At 39.6% G+C, this 21,487-nt stretch overlaps 1 protein-coding gene and 1 pseudogene across 2 annotated transcripts in view; both read right to left on the minus strand.

The window, feature by feature from the left end:
• The window catches only part of COLEC12 (collectin subfamily member 12), a 194,961-nt gene that overhangs the window by 110,598 nt on the left and 62,876 nt on the right, over nucleotides 1-21,487 (minus strand). The gene's annotated exons all lie outside the window — the stretch shown is intronic.
• Nucleotides 14,655-17,340, minus strand: LOC131490314 (RNA-binding protein PNO1-like; annotated as a pseudogene).

Here is a 21,487-nt window from a genome sequence, read left to right on the forward strand (position 1 = left end):
ATAAAATAAAATAACCCATACTACCCAAAGCAATCTACAGAGTCAATGCAATCCCCATTGAAGTTCCAATGGCATTTTTCACAGAAATAAACAATACTAAAATTTGTGTGGAACCACAAAAGATGCGAATATCCAAAGCAAATTTAAAAAGAAGAAGAAACCTAGAAGCATCATGCTCCCTGATTTCAAACTATATTTTGAAGCCACAGTAATCAAAACAGTATGGTATTGACATAAAACTGACACACATCAAAAGACCAGAGCAGAGTGACCAGAAATAAACCTGCACATATATGGTCAATTATGACAAAGAAACTAAGAATATACAATGAGGAAGGGCAATCTCTTCAATAAATAATTGGATGGATGGATGGATGGATGGATGGATGACTGGACAAACTGAACAGCCATATGCAAAGGAATGGAACTAGAAAGTATCTTACACAATACACAAAAATTAACTCAGAATGATCTAAAAACTTGAATGTAAGATCTGAAACCATAAGCTCCTTGACATAGGTTGTGTTTTTTTAATCCGACAACAAAAGCAAAAATAAGCTGGGGCGCCTGGGTGGCTCGGTCGGTTAAGCATCCAACTCGATTTCGGCTCAGGTCATGATCTCACAGTTCATGAGTTCAAGCCCCACGTGGGGCTCTGTGCTGACAGCTCGGAGCCTGGAGCCTGCTTCGGATTCTGTGTCTCCCTCTCTCTCCATTCCTCCCCTGCTTATGATCTGTCTCTATCTGTCTCAAAAATAAATAAATGTTTAAAAAAAAAAAGCAGAAATAAGCAAGTAGGACTACACCAAATTAAAAGCCTTTACACAGTGAAGGAAACCATCAACAAAATAAAAGGCAACCTATAAAATGGGAGAAAATATTTGCAAATCATATATCTGGTAAGGGGTTAATATCCAAAATATATAAAGAACTCATTTAACTCATAGCAAAACAAAGAAATTAACAAAAACTCAAAAAAATCTGATTAAAGAATAGGCAGAGGATCTAAATAGATATTTTTCCAAAGAAGATATAAAGATGGCCACCAGATATCCTCAAGGAAATACAAATCAAAATTGCAATGAGATAAAACACCCCACATCTGTTAAAATGGCTATATTCAAAAAGACAAGAAATAACAAGTGTTGGTAAAGATGTAGAGAAAAAGGACTCTTGTGCACTGGTGGTAGGAATATAAATTGGTGCAGCCACTATGGAAAACAGTATAGAGGTTCCTCAAAAAATTAAAAATAGAAGTACCATATGATCCAGCAATTCTACTTCTGTGTGTGTGTGTGTGTGTGTGTGTGTGTGTGTGTGTGTGTGTTGGTGTACACACACACATACATACATATTATTATTCAATCAGAAAAAAGAATGAAATCTTGCCATTTGCAACGACTTGGATGGACCTTGAGGGCATTATGCTAAGTATAATAAGTGAAAGAAAGTCAAATACCATATGATCTTACTTATAAGGAATCTAAAAAACAAACAAACAAAAAATCAAGCTCATAGAATCAGAGAATAGACCAGTGATTTCCAGAGGCAGGGAGTACAAAATTCTAGTTATAAAATAAATACATTATGGGGATGTAATGTATAGCACAATGACTATAGTTAACAATACTGTATTGCATATTTGGAAGTTGCTAAGACAGTAAACCTGAAAAGTTCTCATCACAAGAAAAAAAAAATGTCACTACATAAGGTGATGGATGTAAACTAGTTCATTTGTGGTGATCATTTCCCAATGTATACAGATATCAAATGATTAAGTTGTATACCTGTAATGAATATAATGTCGTATGTCAATTATACCTAAAAAACCCCTAAATCAATAACAATAATTTAAAACTAAGTCAGGAAGTGGTTATTAAGCGGAGCTCTGAATAACAAGGAGCTAGTCATACAAGATCACTGGGGAGAGGGAGTAGCTACTGCAGAGATCCCAACGCAAGTAGAAGCTTGAGGAGTGAAAGAGGGCCGCTGTGGCAGTGGGGAAGGAATGTGGAACCGGGAAATGTGTCCTGTAGCTTACTGCCAACATCTGCTTACGTCTCAATGGAAAAATGGAAATGTTTGCTAATGTTGTTTCAGCTTGAACAAATAACAAAATAATTTATTTCCTAGTCTCTTTGTGACATCTACAGATGTATGGACGATATTGGATCTACCCAAACATTTACCAAGATCGGTTCAGACTTGGGCTCCAAACTCCTCATTTTCCCTATCATCAGCCTGGCTCCCCTTCCCTAGAACATGGCCACAGCTGAACCATGTTCCCAAGGCCATTGTCAACATGTCTATCTAGTGACATGAGCAGAGACTTGTCTTGCCCTTCCTTCTGGCCAGGAGATCATGGTGGGAAATGGACATGGTAGAGCAGCTGAGATGGTGGATCCAAGTTCATTACTATCAGCATCAGAAGCATGATTAACAGAGAGATTTTACTCCTAAGGCCTGCTGCTGTCAGCAAGTTCCAACAAACACTGGTCATTGCTATAGCAACTGATTTCACATGCATCAGGAGAAATCATAACAGTATTAGCTTTTCCTGGAAACAGTCAAAGTTGAAACTGCCTGCAATTAGAGTGTTCCCCATTTCCTCTAATAATGCCAGTGCTGCCCTGTTCTTTGTGCCTTTCTCTCACTGCTCTTTCAGTCCTCTGAGGCCTCCATTTTTGTCCCTGAGAAGGCTGGTCCCGGTCTATACAACTGAGCCATTTGTATGCTGTCCTAAGACTTCCAGGGCCAAGAAACAGGGTGTATGGGTGTGGGGGAGTGGGGATTCAAGAGGTAGACATGACAAGATTCAGAGTTTCAAGTTCTGGGCATGGGCACTAGCTCTACCAGTCAGCCATGTGACCAATCCACAAGCAGTTTACTTAACCTCTCTGTACTTCTGTTTTCTCATCTGAAAAATGGTGCTTTAACAATACCTCTCATGAGATCAGCATGTGGGACAAAGTCTCTAAGAGCTGTCAAACACTAAGCATGTACCTGAAACCAAAGATCTTTTCTTCATTTCAGGAAATAAACACCCAAAATGATGAAATTTATTAAAAGTTCTTATCATGGTCGTTGACTTCCTTTTATCTATATTAAGGAATACAAAGATGCCATCAGTGAAAAGTATACAGCTAACCTAATTCTGGTCCTGTCTCTGCCACCATGAGTAGCCACGTAATGTGGGACACTTAACCACTCAGAGCCTCCACTTCCTCATGAACAAAATGAAGACAGTAATACTCAAGCACAGATGTAAGAATCATTTAATACATCTTAAAATTCTTTGGAAAATATCCAGTAAGTGCAAGGATATACATTTGGATATCCTACTATACACTGTATATAGTTTAGATGATTACCAAGTCATAATTTTAGTTTGAAGTCAAAATTTTTCCATCAGTCAACAATCTTCATAGAGAGAGAACTCTGAAATGAGTTACAGCTGAATATCTACTTTTCTAAGGTAGGTACAGAGTGAGATAAAAATAATCTTCTTTTTGTCGATATGCTAAATGCCATGCGGTAGAGATAACCACAGATTCTTTGCTAATCTTCCAACTGAGAGGTGAAGTCTGTCCTCTGCCCTGGAATCTGCAGGGTGGGGTGTGGGTGTCTCTGTGAAAACTTAACCAACCTAACCAATATGGCAGAAAGAATGCTGTAGCCTGCCAATTTCCAGGCTCAGCCTTAAGAGACCAGCAGCTTCCCCTTTCTGATTCCTGAAGAATTGTTTTTGGAGCCCAGAGCAACCATGTCAGAAGGCTACCCTGAGGCTGCTGTTCTGTGAGAAAGCTTGCACTTAGTCACTTGGAGACCATATGAGGAGAGAGACCTGCCCTGCTGCCCCCATGTTTTCCAGTTCCAGCCATTCCTATGATCCCAGCTGAAACCCCAGGGTGGTGCTGCAGAGGCGAGCTGCACAGAATCCTGAACCCACAGACCAGAGATATAAGAGTAATAAACTGCTTTATGCCACTAGGTTTTGGAGTGGTTTGTTTCACAGCAAAAGATAAAATAGATAACTGGAAAATCATCCAAACATGAAATGATAAAATATCTGATGGTTATTTATGAGTGTGTGTGTCACCAAAATGAAACTTCAGCCCTACAGTTGCCTCAGTCCTAGAACAGGAAAACATTTTCCTATGGCTAGCTGCCAGTGGATGTCTGAGAAATTATGGGTAACTGGAATGAGTCCTCAGTATTTCCAAGTACGGTGAAAAGGGGAAAAGCCTCATTAAGTTTTGTAAAGCAACAAAATCTATGTAGGCTAAAATCTCTTCTGCAGAAATCTGAAAAAAAAAAAGAAAAAGAAAAAAAAAAAGTCTAAAAGGCTAATAAGAGCCCTCAAAAAGTTTCTGGGTGAGGGGAAGAGGGCTCTGGATTGCCTGCCACAGTCGAGGTTAAAGTTGGTATTGGACAGTAACTTAGGGCTGTATAAATACCGTACCATTCATTTGAAATCATGTAGACCACTAAAGGCAAATCACTTTATAACATAATTTGGCAAATACTCATGCAAACCCACAAAAGGTAACTAAGAAAGATTCAGACAGATATGTTAAACTCATTTGTATTGTATGTATTTTTTTTATTCTCTGTACATTATGATGTTTTGACACCTTAAAAAAACCCTTTCTAGCTGAAAAGAGACTGTCCCCTCCCCTGGGGATAGCCAATTCTTGGAGATAGCAAAGGGCCCAGCTGGGAGCATGCCTTTGATATGCAAACTAACCAATCCAGAGCCAGACTTCCTCATTCTGTTCCATTCACCCTGGATACAATATTCCTCTGCCTTAATCATCCCAGGGCCAGGTACCAGGCAACTAGAGACCATCCCCATTGCCAAAATCCCTCAGAAATTATTCAAACTAGCCAATCCTATTTATCCTGCTCTGCCCTTCCTTTCCCTCAGAAACCCCAATAAAGATTGTAGCCTTCTCTTACCAGGCCATATCCAACATGGACATTCTTAGAACATCACTCAAAGGGTTACATGTTAAAGACTTAGCTGAGGTCAAGTGTACCTGGGGGGGAAATCTGGGGTGGGTGAGGTTACACTAGTTTAATGACCGTGGGATTACAGAGGGGCTTTTCTTGGCACAGAGACCTAACAACCTTCAGACTGGTGCACTGATGTCAGTGAGGCCTAGTCTGGGAGTACAGATGGGTTAGCACGTCTCCCATTATAATCAGAAAACCAACCCAGAAACTGTGACAGTAAAAGAAGTCATCACGTCCCCTTCCTTACAAAGGGGAACAGGTGAGAAAGAGGAGAGAAACTTAGCTGCTTAATTCCAAAATTCAGTTTCTCATGTCATCTAGCAGAAAACAAACTTACATGGCTAAGTACCTACTTCAATTAGTTCCTACAAATAAATATCTAAATGGTTGCATAGTTTTAAAAAGTACACACAGCTTTAAGTTGTTCATGACTACAAACCTTCTGAAAGTGCAGCCTGTCTCTATTGCTGAGTTACGAAAAATACATGTTAAGGTTAGAAGGCTGTACTTTACTAGAAATACAAGATAAAATTGAACTTTCTTGCCTGGTGATAGAAGTCAAATATGTTTTATTAATAACCCATGTTAGTGGACAGCAGATAGCAAAAAAACATACAAACATTATGTCTCAGTTCTGCCTTGAAATGCTCTACTATCAGCAGAAATCAGATTTCTTATCTTCTCAACTTCCAAAAACACTGCCTTCATTTTCCTATAGTGAAAACAAATTAAGTAAAGTCTTTTATCCTCTTACAGATCCTCTACCTTCACCGCTGCTCATCTTCTGCTGGTAGGTTGATCAAACAGGCAAACACGGACAAACAGGAGACAAACTCAAAGGAATGTAGGAGAAATTTGGAGGTGTAATTAAAAGAATTACATGTCTGCCTTTTTGTGTCTTTAATTTAGGAAGTCAGTGGCTTAAATCATGTACTTCACAGCATGAGTAATGCACAGAACGTCTGTGCTGCAGCTACATTTAAAAGGACTCTCTGCCACCCAGACTGAAGCTAAGTGGCACTTTTTCCACCTGATCAAAATACTTAAGTGATTTCAGCAACCGACTACTGGTGGTAATCTTATCTGGACATTCCTGCCATTGGGATCTTTCTACCAGCTTCTTCAAATAGATTCCAAGCTGCCATTCAAGCATTTTTAAATACTGCCAACTCATTTCCTAGATGAGGGGCCAAGAAAGGGTTTCTTGCATTGGGGTCGTACCAGCTGGATTGGGGTTAAACGTTCTCACGCATCATGTCAGTTTCTGGACATCAAGCTCATGGACGGGCCAAATGACTGGTGCTTGAACCACTGGATTGCTGTCTCCTTCTCCAGATGGTTTCATTAGTTCTTTATTTGATGCGGCAAACCAGCATTACCTGAAGAGGACTGTGAGTACAAAGGCCTTTCAGAAAGCTATGCCTGTCCAGCCCTATCAGGTTAGCAGATCACCAAAGTTAGTGGCCTTCTTGCCAGGCCATTGGCCTTTGTTCAGGCAATAGATAAGACCAGAGGAACACCTACAATTATGTGTAATACCATGTTACTCTACATAATACTATGTTATTTGCTAATAGTGGGCAGTAAATTTGGGGCCATTTTGGTTTTTTTTAATTGGAAAATATATTTATCAATAGCAACCCAAAACTATTCCTATATTTCTGATGGCTTCTTTCATTGATAGACCCAGACGATGCCCTCTCTTTCCTAAGTCTTCAGTTCAATTTCCTTAACACCATTCTACTCCTAACTCTCTCAAAGTCAAATGTTTTGAGTATAATTTACATGTCACTCCATTCACTGATTCACTTTATGTGTGTGTTTAACATTGATTTAACGTTTGCTAAGTGCCAGACCATGTGTTAAGAACTGAGATATACAAATGCATACTCATAGGAAGAATTCAAAAATGAGAAACATATAAGCTAAATTGTGAAAGTACTCTTTATCTTTCCCAAATTTACTCCTTTTTTAGAGATAACTACTGTTAACTATATTTTCCATATCTTTTAAAAAAAACATTGATATATATATATACATGCACTCACACACAGTCTATGCGTGACGGTCTAAGCATGTACCTATGGGAAGTGTTGGGGGTGTATGTGTGTCCATGCACAATTTCAGATACGGTATTCATGAGCTTAAAAAGTACATATTATTGAAAATTATAATAAATGTTCTTTTTAAATTCTCACTCTGATCTTTTTGTTTATACACATTTTCAGAGTTTGCAGAAAGAAGACACCACTGGACTCACAGCCAACCAGCACAGAGGCTTCTGCTCTGTAAATATTCCTCTCACTCAGTGATTCAAAAAATATTTATTGGGCTTAGACCATCTTCCAAACACTACACCAACTAGGAGTACAAAAATGAAGATGTAGCCTTATCCTCAAGTCCAGAACACACGAATTAAAATGAATATGTGTACTATTTTTCCAAATAACGTTCTTATTTTTTAAGAAAATAACCTCAAAAATCCTTTTGGATTTAAAGAATTAAAATGATTTAAGGAATTAAAGTAAGGAATTAAAGTTAGTTGTATCAACTGTCAGGTGTTATGATAGTTGTTCAAATATTAGCTTGCCCAGGTAACAAGACATGACGACTCATTATTAGTGCAGGTCTCCCTGGAAGAGCCTTAAGAAGTAACATTGCAGGTAACTTGAGAAATGGGCAGATTTTTATATCATACTGGCCACACACATAGTAAGGTTGATAGTAAGATTGGTTTAGGAGCACTCTGTTTTCACTTGTTTATAATTGAGGTTGGCTGATGTGGTCCCTAATACAGGGACAGGGAAAGATGTGACCTAGAGACCTGTCTCTCTTCCTCAGGCGAGAATCATGCAGGTTGAGAGAGCTAAAGGGTTCATTTGGTTTCTTGTCCCTCTTGCCAATTGGGAAGGAAAAGAAAGTGATTTTGGAATGTGCTACAGATGGTCTTTCATAGCTGCCACTAAACTCAGTTTTAAGAACAACATCTTCTAGTGAGAGAAGAAATTACACAACAAATGTCCCTGATCATTTTTCTACATAGGGCAAAAGCCCAGTTATAAATTACATCAAGTACTTAAATCATGGCATGACCTACAAGTGACCTTTTGCCTTCTGTCAGTCCAGCCAGCCTGGTGACTCCCTCCAACCACTGTCACCATGGATGCTGCATTACAGCTGAGATGGAGGGTGCAAGGAGATTTACTTACGTAACCCACAGGGCCGTCTCTGTCCCAGCCCTCCGCTCACATTAACACTAAGCAGTATATAATTTAGAAAAGGGGAAATGCGATCATAGCTTTTGCCCCCACACTGCTATGACATTCCAGGCTTTTATGTTCAGGAAGCTCCGTGTTGATCTTGGCGTCCCCATGGGTTAAAATCTTGTTTAAATGTTGCAGCCTTAGAATAGTCTTTGAGGTTTTTCTGTGTTGTTTTATAAAAGGCTTCTGCCTGATTATTTACAGACGCTGTCTCTGAGAAAGCTGAAAATAGTCTCACTACGAATGCTGAAGTTTGAACTCAGGCTTCCCTTACTATTTTATGGTGAACAGTTCAATAGCACTCACAGGTTGGGCTGGTCAACTGGCATTTAAATGGGGTTTCTGTCAGTGTCTCCAGCATTGAGGTTTCTGTTGACTTGACCTCAGCCTGTCAAAGGAGTTATTCATATCTGTGCACTCATTCAACAAATATTTGCTGAACCCTACTACGTGTCAGGTATTATGCTAGGGGCTGGAGACACAGGGGTGAAGACCAAGGCTCTGCCTTTGAAGAGCTCAGTCTAAGGAGAGGAAGTAAGTGTGATAAACGCTGTCACAAATGCTGCCCCTCACAGGGCACAGGGAAGGGAAGGTAAACAGGGAAGTCAGCTCAGTTACTCAATCTCTCTCCCACCTTCACCTGGCTCTGTTAGTCACAATAGACAAGGTAGGACAATCAGGTGTGGTTCCCTTGTCTCAGCTTTTCCCTTCTTCATATCTGAATCAAGCCTCTGCCTCAGCGGGGCAGCGGGGGAGACATGTTCTGTAATATTTCAGATTAAGAGAGTCCCAATCTTGTTCTTCAAAATCTCCAGAGAAGAACTTGGTAGAACCTTCATAAATGTGTCCACAGCATTCACTAGCTTAGGCAGACAGTTCTTCAGTCTCCATAACTATAACCCTTGAGGTAAAGTCACTCTCTTCTGCACCAGGCATGGTGGAAAGACTGCCTCTGTGGAAGCATCTGCCCATAGAGTCCCGCTGTGGCCTGCTCCTTTCCAGGTGAAGCAGTCCTGGCCCCTCCCATCAGAGCTCGCTCAACTCCTCTCAGTGCTTTCAGTGTCGGGTCCTGGACTCACTCCAAACCCTCCTTATCCCTTCTCAATTACAAAACCCAGAACTGGGCCAGGAAAGGAGTGTGCTGGGCCAAAGACTTTTCCTTCCCAATTCCTGCAAATTCCTGAGAGTCTCCACAGGCTGGTTAAATGAATCTCTTTTTACAGGATAACCAGGGGAGATTCTGGGATGACAGCACTGGGGGAAGAGGTTGAGGAGAGTAAAATGCCGTTCTTACAGGTTTAATTAAAGACACATGGCCCCATGGGCATCGACATTACCACTGCTGGCACCATGAACTTCTCTCTGGAGCCATCAGGACATGTGGGTGAATATTGGAGAGGTGCTTTTGGATCAACAGTAGTGCCATAAATCATTGTTACTGAGTTAAAGACCTCCATGTGATTTACAACTTGCAGTAATAATGACCTGGTGAGTTTAAGAACTCACCACTCCATCTCTTATTCTAAAGTCTCTTCTTAAAGAAAAATGGACCAAATCTAAGCTGAGAGCAACAACATCACATCCCTTCTATAGCATTTTTTTTTTATTTTCCAAAGTACTTTCCCACACGTAACTTCATCTAATTCTCACCATAGCCTTGTGCAGTGAATCTTAAATACACTAACTTACAGCTAAGGAAAGATAGGCAAAGAGGTGTTCTGTGACTTGCTCAAGATCACAGTATCACAGGAAGTATCAGAGGTTGGCCTGAAATGCAGGTTGGCCTCACCTGTCTCTTTTGTACTCTACTATTTGCAAAATATATCACAGCTTATATGACAAATTTTCATATCTATTAACTTATTGGTCCTCAAAACATTCCTAGCATGCAAATAAGGAACTAGCAATAAGAAAAAAAAAATGCAGAAAATAATTGTGAAAAATTCTGAAATGGATCAGAATGATTAATGGGTGTTATCAGCAGAAAACTAGGCATTGTGTGGTGCAGCCTTCCAGGTACCTGATTGTAACAACCTACTGATTATCTCATTAATGAGCGAATTAAATAAATCCTTGACACGTGTTCATTTGATATCTGAGAGTCATCATTTACCCTTTTAAAATAATCACCCTTTAACAATGGCTAACACTTCTTAAGCACTTACTAGAAGCCCTTACTAAGGGCTTTACATACACTGAATTCTCACAGCCATCAGAAGGCAGGCACTCATAATCTCCATTTTCTAGATGAGAAGATAGAGGTTTAGAAAGATTAGATAACTTGCTCAAGGTCCCAGAGTCAGTAAAAGAGGGAATCACTTCTCTCTGAGGCCACTGCTATTGATTTTTCCTTGGGGTCTACAGTATCTGGAACTAAATAATTAGGGCAGCAAGGGTCCTCAACAAGGGTGGGCATGTGAGTTCCTCTGGAGCAATTGTGCATGGTGGTCTGCAGTTCATGCACCATGAAGTTAAAGTCATTCTCATTCTGGTTGTTGATCACCATCCTACTGATAGACAATTTCCAAAGTACTTTCCCACACGAAATGTGTACTCGATGTCACCTGTCTCTCACGCAGCATGAGTTGAGGGAAGGTAGTGTCCTGGATACAGCACTGGCCCCATAGTTAGAAGAGGTACATTCGTGGGGCGCCTGGGTGGCTCAGTCGGTTGAGCGTCCAACTTCAGCTCATGATCTCGCAGCTCGTGAGTTCGAGCCCCACGTTGGGCTCTGTGCTGACAGCTCAGAGCCTGGAGCCTGTTTCAGATTCTGTGTCTCCCTCTCTCTCTGTCCCAACCCACTCACATTCTGTCTCTGTCTCTCTCAAAAATAAACATTAAATTAATTTGTATTCACAGATAGTGATATACTGGTTTTTATATGTGTGTGTGTCTTTGTGTGTGTATTACCATATTACATGTATCTAGAAAAAAAAATAAATAAATAAACATGAAAAAAAATTTAAAAAAAAAAAAAGAAGAGGTGCATTCCTGCCCTGGCTCAGCTACTGAAAAGCAGTGTCACCCTAGACAAGACACAATTTTTCTGGTTAGTCTAAAGTAATGAAGAGCAGATGGACAAGACGGTCAAGGAGAAGGACAAATTCAGTTATGCCCACAATGCTAACAAAGACAACGTGCATGGAGTAACGTACGTGGGTCCCTGCCCTTTCAGTACTTAAATCTGGGCCTCAAGGGAGGGGAAAATCCTCATTTAAAAACTGGTAAAGAAGCAAGAATTGCAGGTCATCCAGTACACATAGGTGGAAGCGTTCTGTATCTTGTCCCCATGGGCAGAACTGTCCTGGGTGATCCCCACAAGGCTGAGCCCTTTGGAAGCCTCTTCAGTGGATCTCTGGGGGTAACTCAGGGATGCAGCCCTCTTGGAAGAAAAGTGAAACTCTATGGCTGGGACTAACAAGACTGAGGCTTATCTATGTAATTACTAATCTCTAGAGGAAAAAGATCTTTTCTTATTCATCTTTGTGTCTGCCCATTTGACTAATCCTCAAATGTTCACTGAATATAACTGAAGATAAGCCCATAGCGAGTTAAATAATTAATACAACGAACATTTATTAGACATCTACCACATGCTTGGTATTATCCCAAATGAAGGAGATGCCAAGCCCACTGTACCACGTTCATGTGGAACATGCTCCCTGGATTCCACTCTCCTCTCTGGCTGTCTTTGGGAGGTATTATTTTCTCCTTTCAAAGTTGTCTTTGGTGTTAAACTATTGTCTTTTAAAAGTGCACAATTCTACATGAACTGTTATCTGCCCTCATAGAGGGCCTACTTAATGACATTTTTCTGGGTCACCTGGGTGGCTCAGTTGGTTAAGCATCCGACTCTTGGTTTCAGCTCAAGTCATAATCTCACGGTTCATGAGTTTGAGCCCTGCATGGGTCTCCGTGCAATGACAGTGCAGAGCCTGCTTGGGCTTCTCTCTTCTTCTCTCTCTACCCCTTTCCCACTCATGCACATATTCTCTCTCTCTCAAAACAAATTAAAAACTTAAAAGAATAAAAAGTAATGACATTTTCCCAACAAATGCTGACTGAATGTTTGCCATGGGTTATGCCATGTTCTGTGTGCTAGATTAAAATGGAGAAAGTCTTTCCTCCCACAGAGTTTATGTTCATTTTAAGGTGAGACAATGGTGGGAGGAAACAGATGACGCTAAAAGAAAACTTTTTAAAAGTCATCCAAATTATAAAGAGAGAAGTAAAATTGTCTCTATTTGCAGATGAAATGATACCATACATAGAAAACCCTTGGGGTGCCTGGATGACTCAGTCAGTTAAGCATCCGACTTCAGCTCAGGTCGTGATCTCATCATGTTTACGAGTTTGAGCCCTGCGTCAGGCTCTGTGCTGACAGCTCAGAGCTTGGAGCCTGCTTCAGATTCTGTGTCTCCCTCTCTTTCTCTGCCCCTTCCCTGCTTGTGCTCTCTCTCTCTCTCAAAAATAAATAAACATTTAAAAAAATTTTTTTAAAAAGGAAAATCCTAAAGACCACACCAAAAAATGGTTTGGCTAGTCAACAAATTTAGTAGTTGCAGGATACAAAATCAATATACAAAATCAATATACAAAAATCAGTTGCATTTCTATATATTAACAATGAACTATCAGAAAAAAAATTAAGAAAAAAGTCCCATTTAAAATTGCATCAAAAAGAATAAAACAACCTGGGAATAAATCTAACCAAGGAGGTGAAAGACCTGTACACTGAAAACTGTAAGACATTTATGGAAAACTGAAGATGACACAAATAAATGGAAAGATATTTTGTGTTCATGGATTGAAAGAATATTGTTAAAATATCCATACTACCCAAAGCAATCTACAGAGTCCCTGCAAATTCCCATCAAAGTTCCAATGGCATTTTCACAGAAACAAAGCAAACAATACTAAAATGTGTATGGAACCACAAAAGCCCGCTTGTCAAAGCAATCATCAGAAAGAACAAAGCTGGAGGCATCAGGCTCCCTGATTTCAAACTATGTCATGAAGTCATGGTGATCAAAATGTATGGTATTGGCATAAAAACACCCACACTGATCAGTGGAATAGATTAGAGGGCCTAGAAATAGGCCCACAATGATATGATCAATTAATTTATGACAAAGGAGCCAAGAATATACAATGGGAGAAGAATAGCCTCTTCAATAAATGGCCTTGGGAAAACTGACAGTCACATGCAAAAGAATGAAACTGAACCCCTATCTTAGACCATATACAAAGTCAACTCAAATTAGATTAAAGACTTGAACAGAAGACCTGAAGCCATAAAACCCCTAGAAGAAAACACAGGGTATAAGCTCCTTGACATTGGTCTTAGCAATGATTTCCTGGATTTGACACTGAAAGCAAAGGCAGAAAAACAAAAATGAATACGTAGGACTACTTCAAACTAAAAAGCTTCTACAAGGCAAAGGAAATCATCAACAAAATAAAAAGGAAACTATGGAATGAAAGAAAATATTTTTAATTGGGTTATTTGGGTGTTTTGCTATTGAGTTGGATGAGTCCCTTGTGTATTTTGGATATTAGTCCTTTACTGGATGTATGGTTTGCAAACTTATACTAGGAAACCTTAAAAAATTGTTAGAAATCTTGTCTTGAGTTTCAAAAATAAAATAAAATAAATAACCTAAGCAATAAAAACTCACACTTTTTATATCTCTTCAGATCAAGTTAAATGATGGCAAAGAAGGTTGATTTTCATATGATTCTGTGGTAGTTCCCATTTTCAGAGAATACAGAAATCTGATCTTTTTGTTAAAAATAATTAAAAATAATTGGTTACTTCAAGTTACCCACTGAATAACTCCAGGTGGTCAGAACAGATGCCACGGATTGCTCAGCAATCTATTATCATGGCTAAAAAAGTGATTGATTAGAAATTATATCCAATTGATACATACAGACACATGTCTGTGGGAGCTCATTTAAAAGGAATTAAATAATGTATTATTCCCCTAATGAATCAGCATTGCATTTAATTAGGTAACTAAACACCGTATCTTTTTTTTTAGACCTAAATTAAAAATTATAAGCCAATATAATTTGGGAGAATAATAATTAAGACACCACACTATATATAATGGCTTTCCATTAAGATTTCATTAACTTAATGTTTTTCTCCCTTTGGATTAAATTACATCAGGCCAAAATGAACTTGCCCTAGAGCAAATTTTCTAAGGAATGAATGTAACATTTACTAGGAAAGACAAACACAGTAAAAGAATTATTTTTTTAGATATTTTTTAGCCAGATGGAAGGCTTTACTTTAAAAATGTAAAAGGTCATAAAAGCCCCCTTTTGGGGGGCAATCATAATTTTTTTAATAGGCCAAAGTGAATATTCTTAACATACAAATGTGACTTTTAATTCTTTAAAATGCAGTGGGGAGTAAGTTTTCCTTAACAGTAAGAAGGAAAATCCCTCTGAGATTATGAAGCCATAGAATTTGAGACTAAAATTTGCTCACATCAAGATGCTGTTAGTTAGCCATCTGCTTCATGTATGTGTTTTCTTAATGAAAGCATTTTGTCTCCCCACTAGTAAGGATGCAGATTTCAAAGTATTTACACTATTGTTAGAATAATGTGTGCCACATGAGACAACCTCTATACATGGCAGATTTGATAAACAACGCAAGCTATTTTCTTATGCAATTCATTACCAACACAAGCTAGCAGAGACTATGCACCAGAGTGAAACGGAAGGTAGGACTGTGTGATGGTAGATGTCAATTCGAATGTCTGATTTAGGCCAACGTGAATAATGAAATCTTAGTGAACAACCAAATAGGGAGGAAGCCCTACAATCTATGAGTGATTTCCCATCACCTTATCTATTGCATCTAGCACTCTTTACTCGCTAATCCTTATTGCCCTTATTTTCTTTAGTGAGATGATTCTTTTAATTATACTCCATAGACAAGAAATGTTTATCAATTTATAAAAGTTATACATTTATAAATAAATTTATGAATTCATAAAGGACTGTTTAAACAATAAGTTTTCCTCCAATAAGAGAATTATTAACTATGCATATCTTTTCTTTAAAATGAAGTGATAAATTATAAATAATGTATAAGTATAATAACGGTACTAAATTTAGATATGGAAATTACCCTCAAAGCTGCTGGGTGTGAATAATCAAACCTTTCCTTTCTATTTATGCTTCTGGCTGAGAATGAAACAAGTGATGGAGACTTAAAGAAATGGAAAAAACCTTCACACGGTTTCTTGTGACCATGAGTGGAGGGCAAAGTCTTTTTCTCTAGAGTCCAAAGACAAGATAAAATGTCAGTGATTTGAAATCAGAATGGATCTGCTGCTCCGCTAACCATGGCTTGAGTATTGCCATAAACCTCTGATAGAGGATTCCCCAGTATGAGGTTGCAAATGGCAGTTCTTGCCATCTTGATATTTTGTAAAGAGCCAAGGATGTGAACCTTCACATCAGCCAAAATTATCCTTGTCCATGCCACACTCTCTGTGGTGAATTTGGGTGGTTCCTCCTTTGCCAGTGATTCTTCCTATTGCCCCACACAGGTGGTCTCCCTTTAGGGTCATCACATCTGTAATTTCAAAAGACTCTAGGAAAAGGTTACCCAACCTAATGAGGGCAAGTATGTCCTCCACCTGAAACCCAAGAGAAAGGCTTTCACAAAATCAGCTGCTTTTGTCAAAATACTAACGTCCTTGGTTTCTTTACAAGTCCTGATTCCACATTCCTGAATTTCAAGGTAAAGCGTATCTGAAGTCGCAAATGTTCTACAATAGGAGTAAATCTCTGCATCCGTTCTCTTTTAATGGCATGTATCTGTTAGCTGGGACTGGAATTTTCCTTGTGTCTTCTTTCCCACCTAGGAATCCACGGTGGGAAACCGGGCCTCCCTGCGGCCAGGCCTCTGCGTGCCTTGTCCATGCAGCTGCTGTTTCCCTGGGCCCCTGGGCCATCCTGGCGGGTGACCTGGGTGAAGCTGTCCTCAGCCCTGGCGCTCTGTGCCTCCATCCTTGGAAGAATTTTTCCAATCCCAACCTGTGCTTCTGGCTTGAATGTGTGTGCGCTGCCCTTATTGCCCCTATTTTAATTCATAGCTCTTATCACTGCCTGGCATCACAGGTTTATTGTTTATTAGTTTATTTCCTGTCTCTCTCAGTAGAATGTAAACTGTCTCAGGGCTGGGTTGTGGTTTGCTCACTGCTGCATCCCCAGCTCCCGGAACAGGACCTGGCACATGGAAGTTATCAATAAATAAATCCTTAGGAGAACTACAGACTCTGTACCTAGATAACTTTGCTTATTAATTACCCCTATTTTAAAAACTTTTATTTTTCCACAGCTCTTTCCTAAGTGCCTAATTACTTACTAGTGAATAAATTATTTATAGTGCATTTGAAAGATAATGTTCCCTTTCACTTACATGTTACATTTGAAGCTTACAGTGAATTAAAAATCTCTAAGGTTTTATTTGTACAACAAAACTGCTAAGAATATGAGAATAAATGGGCTAAGCTCAATTTATTAATCCAACTGAGTATATAAAAAGTAGAAATTTAAATTCTTTAAATTTAAAACTTCTTTAACTTAAAAAAATTTTTAAATAGTCGACTTTAAATTATTTTCAACCTACCTTCGTATCACCACAAAAAACAATTACCGTACAGACACAAGTCCACCTGAAGATCTGAATATTCTAGGGGCACCTGGGTGGCTTATTTGGTTAAACATTCGACTTCAGCTCAGGTCATGATCTCATGGTTCATGAGTTCAAGCCTTGCATCGGGCTCTGTGCTGACAGCTCGGAGCCTGGAGCCTGCTTCAGATTCTCTGTCTCTCTCTCTCTGCCCCTCCCCTCCTTGTGTTCTCTTTCTCAAAATAATAATAAACTAATAATAATAATAAACATTAAAAAAAGAACTGAATATTCTTAAAAAGGGAAAACTTTTACTGTAAAGTCATCATCATGTGAAAGAATATTTTTAGGACCCAAAATGGAGAACAAGTAATAAAACTAGTTTTCCCAGGGGTGCCTGGGTGGCTCAGTTGGTTAAGGGTCTGACTCTTACTTTTGGCTCAGGTCATGATCTCAGGGTTGTGAGGTAGAGAAGCCCCAAGATGGGCTCTGTGCTGAGCATGGAGCCTGCTTGGGATTCTCTCTCTCCTCTGCCCCTCCTCCTCCCCTGCTCCTGTGTCCTCTCTCCCTCTGTCTTCCTCTCTCTCAAAAAAAAAAAAAAAAAACAACCCAACCAAACCAAACCAAACAAACACTAGTTTTCCTGACAAGTGTTTTGCTAACCAAAAGGACCAAAATTTTTAAAATACAGAATGATCCCCTAATGGTACCCTTCATCATCTTTCCATGTAAACGGTTGTCCACTTTGTATTTGAGTGGCAACATATAGGAACCATGATCACATCATGTGGCCTCTTACAGCTGGTCAATACATTTTACCTTGACTGGCTTACTATGTGGGATTTGCATTCAGCGCTTCGTTCTCTGCATCTTGTCTTATACTGAAGATTCTTCAGGACAAGAATCATGCCTTATTCACGCTTATTTCTTGAGGCACTTTGGAGAGTGCCTCGTACACACTTGGTGTTCAATAAAATCTTAATTGAGTGTCACACTTAATTGAGGTCACACTTAATGAGTGACCCATGGAATGTGGAGGAGGAAGGAGAGAATAAAGGACCACTGAGGTGTCTAGCTTGGGTAAATTGAGGAAAGTGGGAACTCATGAGGAGGAGTCTACTGGGAGCAAGCTAATGAGTTTGACTTTGGATGTGTTGAGTTTGAAGTGCTATTGTATCTCTGGGTTGGGGTATCCAGTAAGTAATTGGAAAAACTGGGCCACAGCTCAGGAAAAGTACCAGAGCACCTTCTCTCACATTCATTGGTTCTTGGTTCCTTCCAACATACAGAGGGTTATGCTAGAAAAACAGCAGCAACAGTAGTAGTAGTGATGATGATGATACATGCTAACACTTAATGAACCATTGCCATGTACCAGGCATTATGCTAAGAGTTTATATACATGATTTTATCTAACTGTGAGAGAAACCCAATGAGGTAGCTCTGGTATTATCTAGGGAGGTTAAATAGCTTGTCTGTTGTCACAAGCCTATACCTTAATTATTTTACAAAAATCCAAACAAACCCAAGAAACCTTGAAGAGTATATAAGGAGAGTACTGCCATCCTGAACTCTACATATCTTTTCTATTTGTTCCTCTACATGCAGGTCTGGAATTGTTTCCACAATGAACCTGGGCTTGATTATGACCATTCACTAACCTCATTCATTTATTAATTCACTTACTGACAAGTATTTATTCAGTTCCACATACTATGTTAAGTGCTTACACCTACATTAAAACAAGTACTAAAATAATGTTATCACTAACAATAAAAATAAAGGATATAACAGTAAAAGAAGCAACAGATGACATAGACATTCCTACTACAAAAGGAGCCTGGGTGTCCAAGAATTCACACTCAGCTCAGCTACTGCTAATCTGACTAGGAAACCTCATTTAGCTTGGCTGGGTCTCAGACTCCTTATATAGAAGCTAAGGGGGAGTTCTGCTGTATTGCCAGTGTGAGGATACAAATTCTTTCCGAACCATTTGATATATGAGAAAACAATTTGAGCATAACATGAATTTCACTTTGTTGCTAATGCAAAATTTCTTCTGTGACAAACACTAAGTGAATGCAGAAAACGTCATCCAGCTGAATTGAGCCATGTGGGAATACACAAAATGCGCAGTGTGTGTGCGTGCCTCCCCCCGCCCCCCCCCCCACACACACATTTTAAACACCACCCAGCTACCTCGGTTCACTGTGTGTTGTGAGCCATTCCCATCCACATCTGGTGTTAGAACTTTCTATCTGATATCAGATAACCTTCCTTCCACCCTTTCACAAAACTCACAAGCAACAACCCTTTCAGTACCTACCTCCTCAAACAAACTTTTCAACATAAAGTGCCACATTTACCATAGTATTTACATGCTTCTTAACGTGTTTCTTTAATGTGTATAAAACTGTGCTAATCTTTTTACAGAATCTTATCTTTTTTAAAAAACATATGTCACTGGTGAAGTCTTTGAGTGTTGTGTCCTGTGCCCCTTACCCTACGTTTCCCATTAGCCTGTGGTTTTTATCACATGATTTTGCATAGTGCAGTGGTTTTTAGGAAGGCAATATGCTGCATGATAGCAGAACTGACTGTACTCGGATCGTGCTCAAATTTAACGTTCAGTTCTGCAAAACTTCACTATGTCATTCCTAGATTGAAGGCTTACCTTTGATAGTCCTTTAAACAAATCTTAACATGTGGAATCACATCAACAGGAGGCTGAAAATAAAAAGAATTTAAGTATGAACTTGCTTTTTCCCCCCTATAAGGGAAAAAAGGACCAAGTCATACCATTTAAATGACCACACATTTGCTGTCCATTTTGCTACTCCCTCAGGAAAAGCACCTACTTCCTTGCATTTGAAAATTCAGCACTTTAGAAAGGCTGGCCCTTGGTTTCCTACACAATCAAGGATGCTTGGGGCTTCACTTAAGGTAGGACTGGTATGGGCCCAAGAAACTTAATATAGTCAGAAGATTACTGGCGTGTGGCTGCCAGTTTCTTCTCTGAGACTCCTATGGCAACTGAACAGCTGGCTTCTTACAAGATTCTGGCATCCCGAGGAGGCGCTGAAGTCAAGTTATTGCTTAGCCCAGAAGCCGATCAGCTCTAGGAGTCACCACTTGTGGAAGACAACACAAGGTTTTAGAGGCTGGTCCTGATCATCACCTCCTAAATCTAGGTCTGCTCTGTTTCTTAAAAGGCTGGAGAAGAGATCTGCTGTGGCAGGTGGTAATCTTCTGAATATAATCATGGGAAAAAAGAGAAGAAAGAAGGAAGTTTAGGGGTGCCTGGGTGATTCAGTCGGTTGAGCGTCCAACTTCAGCTCAGGTCATGATCTCACAGTTTGTGGGTTCGAGCCCCGCATTGGGCTCTGTGCTGACAGCACACAGCCTGGAACCTGCTTCAGATTCTACGTCTCCCTCTCTCTCTGCTCCTCACCCGCTTGTGCTGTCTCTCTCTCTCCCTCTCAAAAATAAATAAACATTAAAAAAATTGTTTTAAAAAGAAGGAAGGTTAAGTACCCTGCAAGATTGTCCATGAAAATCAAACCCATATCCCAAGAGGGAGTCATTACACAATCATAGGATGCCATCTTGTTACTACTAATAATATAACACTACTGAACTATTATCCATATATCATTAAGCCATTCTTACTGATTGGGAAAAAGGAACAGGAATTATTAGAATACATGCTTTCCACTGATGATGGAAAACTGTGAAAGAACATGCCAACCACTGAAAAGTGGTTCAAAGCATCATCTGAAAATGGAAGAAATAAGGGAAGATACACAGTGCTTAAAACTGAAGATGTTTTAAAAATACATAAACTGATAATGGTTGATAATGACCCAGAGAGATAAATGTGGTACATGGTATTTCCATGACAAATCTCCATAATTGGGGGTGACTTGCTTTCACAACCAAACTTGCACTAGGTTTCTATCACCTATGTTTCTATATTGTCTGAGCAGCCACATCTAGCTTATTCTTCCTCCACAAGGCCTCTCCCGGCCACTCTTTCTCACTGTCCTGATAAGCTCAGGCTGCCACCATCTCATGCCAAGTGGGATGCAATGGTTGTCAAACTCAAACCCCTATCTGAGATACCTCCTCTCTTATCACTTCCCTACTCACACAGCCATCAAAATTATCTTCCCAAAATTCATATTTGAAGCTTACTTTCTCTTCTGCAATCACACAATGGCTACCTTTTCCTTACAGAAGTCTTTGGATGGGTTTTAGTGCAAACATCATCTCCATTGCACCCCACTGTTCTGGTCTAAACTGTCTTTTTCTGCTTCATCTCCCATCCTGGCCATCCCTACATCCCCCAGTTGAGCCAAAACACTTGCCATTCACAGAAGTGTCCTACATGGCCCCTGCTCCAGGCCAATGCTCAACCTAGGTTGACTAGCAGCTTTCTGGTGTTATTTAGTACTTATTCCTGATACTGTAATTCTCTTCACTTACACTTCCCTGGCTGGATTCTGAATTTGTTAAAGATTTTAGCACCCAGCACACTCTCTTGCACATA

The sequence above is a fragment of the Neofelis nebulosa genome, chromosome 11, assembly GCF_028018385.1.
Source record: "Neofelis nebulosa isolate mNeoNeb1 chromosome 11, mNeoNeb1.pri, whole genome shotgun sequence".
In the NCBI taxonomy this organism is placed as follows: Eukaryota; Metazoa; Chordata; class Mammalia; order Carnivora; family Felidae; genus Neofelis; species Neofelis nebulosa.